Genomic DNA, 3,976 nt, shown 5'->3' on the forward strand with positions numbered 1-3,976 from the left:
ATATATATATACATACATACACACACACACACACAAGTATTTTACATACATATACATAAAATGAACCCTTGTGGCATTGTGGGGCTTGGCAGTCTCAAATCCACTAGCTTCTCAACAGGACAACAATAAGGTTGTCTGCTCCCATAAAATTTCACAGCCTCAAAAACCTTAGGGAGGTATTTCCTGTGGCAGACTCAGCAGACCATGCAGATGCGGACCCTCTACAACAAAGATACAAGAGACCAAGTGAAGCACACACAGATGACAATCCTGGCACCCTGAACTTCAGAGGAAAGGTTAGAGAGGTATACTGAGTGCATTTTGGGAGGAGAAGCTGAGCAGGGACAGTGAGAGATGGAGACAGTCGGGTGAACAGCCAGCCAGACACAACAAAATCATCTGGAACTTTTGTGAGCAGCTTTGGCAACAAAGTAGACAAGAAAAGTGGGATTCCCTTCCTTTTCCCCACACTCCCCTGATGACCAGAGGTGTGGTCAACTCCACCCTCATCCACCCTAGTCCAGACCCTGCTCTGGGGGTTCAGTGGTTAGGAGCCATGTCAGTGTGATGTAGGGGCTGGCTGCTTAGCTTTGGTGCCTGTATGCAGGTGGCCTGGACTCCAGACCTACAGAACTCCCATAGCAACCAGACCAGCATTTAACCAGTCCTCCTACCCCCAGCTGTGCTATGGTTCTAACAGATACTGAAACCAGCTCCATCAACACCTAAATGAAGTACTTCTGGATTCAGTGCCCTGAACATAGATAACACCTAGGCCAATAGGAACTCCATCTGGGGCCAAGAATTCCCCGGTCACATCCCTCCCACACCCACCTCGTGAGCTCCTTGGCTTATAGGAGTCCACACAAGTTTCTCCTCTCCAGGGCCAACAGCTGCATTGCATTTTGGTTTTGTTTTGGAGTTTGATTTTTTTATTTTGTTGTTTCAGGGTTTTTGTTGGTTTATTTGGTTTATTCTTTCTCCTTTTTCTTTCTATTCCCTTGAATTTTATCCTTTCTATCTCCTCTTTTTTTCCCCCTTCTTCTCCTCAGTTTCTCATTTCCCCTCTTCTTTTTTCTCTCTATTGATCTTTCTTTACAATGCTCTTCTCACTTTCTCATTTCATGTTGCTCTCCCTGGCTTTTCTAAGTGGTTTCTCTCTTATTTGTCTTTCCTATAACTCCATTTTCCTGTCACTTTTTGGTCTTTTTAGTTATCAAATTCTTTTTTTCTGTTTTTAATTATTTTTTCTCCTTTATTGATGTCTCTTTTCATTGTTGGTTGCTTGCTTGTTTATTCAGTTTTGCTTCCTTGTGTGTGTGTGTGTGTGTTGACGGGAAAATGGTTCTCCTCTTTCCCACCTGACAAAAGACAGCAACCATGCCCACAAGTCCAGCCACAGCCTTGCTCCTTTCATCTCCATTCACAGGGCAAGAGCTAATACCGACTCCTATAGCACTGGCTCAGTAATAGACAGCAGCCAACACCAGCCAAGTCCACCCTAAACTGAGGTGCACAAACAGTGAACAGAGATTGGTACACACTCTTCCATTCTCTAACTACACCCACAGGAGATAGTTGGCGACATATCAACATACAATCACCAATTAAATATAATTATGAAAACACCACAATGTCTCAGAGATAACAATTTTAGCTCATACACACACACACACAAAAAAAAAAAACAAGTAAGGTGAACACAGAAAAAAACTAGAATAATTCAGGAAAATACTACAAGAACAAACAGACAAAAGTAATGCAAATGCTGAAACAATACATAACCTAAAATTAGAAATCCAAAAGATTAATATTAAGATCTCAGAAATGGACAATACAGTGAAAGAGCAAAACAGTAGATTTGAAGCAAGGGAAGCCGGAATTAGCAAATTTGCAGCGAAATCTCTTAACCTTAGTGTGCAAGAAGAACAATCATAATAAAGAAAAAAAAATATCTTAAGAAAGCCTAAGAGTTGTATGAGACACCATGAAGAACAAGAATTTATGGACGATCAGAATTCCAAAACCAATGGTTAAACAAACCTTGGTACATCTATGCAATAGACTATTATGCAGCGATGAAGAACAGCAAATCTGCAAAATACCTCACAGCACAGATGAACCTGGAGGACATTATGCTGAGTGATATTAGTTAATCACAAAAGAACAAATATTGTATGACACCACTGTCGTAAAAAGTTGAAAAATCTTTTCTTGCTAAATAAAACATTCTATGATGATTACTGGTAAGAATGGGAGGGGATTTATTGGCTAGAGGGTAGACACGTGTTGATATGGATGACGGGGCAAGCAATATACAAGAGGAAAGTTAGCAAAGGAAAGATGAAGGTAGCAAGAGAGGAATGCAAGGTTTAAAGTGAATAGAGGTAAATACTGTTAACCATTAGTTCATGGAGGAGATTGCAATCTTTGTAATGCAGCAAAGTTATGGATTTGCAGAATGTGAAACTAATTATCTGCTTTGTAAACCTTCACTCAAGCCACAATAAACAATTTTAAAAGAAAAACTCTTGATATAAAAAAGGTTTAGAAAGAAAATTAAATTATGCAGATACACAGTGAAAACAGAAAAGAAAGAATTGCTCAGTGGTATAAAAGCGATGGTAGAGAAAACTTCTGATGGATCAGCATAAGTCATGACAATGATGCCAAACCGTCATAGTAATGATTGTATGCTCACAATCCTGCATTCTCAGCTAAAAAAAAAAAAAAAAAGTAAATCTAGTTTACTTGCTGTTGTTGTTATTAAGTGTCGTCGAGTCAATTCCAATTCATAGTAATCCTGTGTAGGGTTTCTGAGAAGCACCTGATGGGTTTGAACCTCTGACCTTTTGGTTAGCAGTCTAGTGCTGATCCTACAGTACCACACCAGGACTCCTTTGACTTGAGATATCCTTTAAAAAAATGTGGAGCTTGTAAAATTTCAACTTTGGGATATATATTTTCATATTCTGTCTGGTAAAAAGACACTCACACATGGGGAAATATCATCTCCAGATGGAAGTAAAATAACTGTATCCCGGAGAAACACTTGAGCTTATTTGAATTATGAGCAAAGTAGCTGCGTCTTTTATAGAACACTGTTTGAATTGAAAAAGGACAACTGATAGAAAAAGTATGGTTTTTCAGACTCAGGGATGCAGTAGGTATTTTCTCAAACATCAATGAAGTGAGCCTGACATTTCAGGGAAGACAATCAGTTCTTCTACGATCTTCCTTATTCACTGTCCAGCTTTCGCATGCATATGAGGTTATTGAAAATACCATGGCTTATGTCAAGCGCACCTTAGTCCTCAAACTGACAACTTTGCTCTTCAACACTTTAAAGAAATCTTGTGCAGCAGATTTGCCCAATGCAATACGTCATTTGATTTCTTCACTGCTGTTTCCATGAATGTTGATGGTTGATCCGAACAAATGAAGTCTTTGACAACGTCAATCTTTTCTTCATTAATATAGATGTTGTGGTGAAGATATTTGTTTTCTTTACATTGAAGTGCAACCCATACCTAAGGCTGTGGTCTTTGATCTTCATCAGCAAGTATTTTAAGTCCTCTTCGCTTTCAGCAAGCAAAGTTATATCATCTGCGTATTGCAGGTTGTTAATGAATCTTCCTCCAATCCCGATGCCACATTTTTCTTCATATAATCCAGCTCGTCTGATTATTTGCTAAGCATACAGATTGAATAATTATGGTGAAAGAATACAACCCTGGCACACACCTTTCCTAATTTTAAAGCTTCCAGTGTTCCCTTGTGCTATTTTAACAACTGCCTCTTGGTGTCTGCACAGGTTCCTCATGATCACAACTATGTGTTCTGGAATATCATACTTCTCAATGTTGTCCATAGCTTGTCATGATCCACACAATCGAAAGCCTTTGCGTAGTCAATAAAGCACAGGTAAACATCTTTCTGGTATTCGCTGCTTTCAGCCAAGATTCATCGGACATCA

This window comes from Chrysochloris asiatica, unplaced genomic scaffold, assembly GCF_000296735.1.
Source record: "Chrysochloris asiatica unplaced genomic scaffold, ChrAsi1.0 scaffold00101, whole genome shotgun sequence".
NCBI lineage: Eukaryota > Metazoa > Chordata > Mammalia > Afrosoricida > Chrysochloridae > Chrysochloris > Chrysochloris asiatica.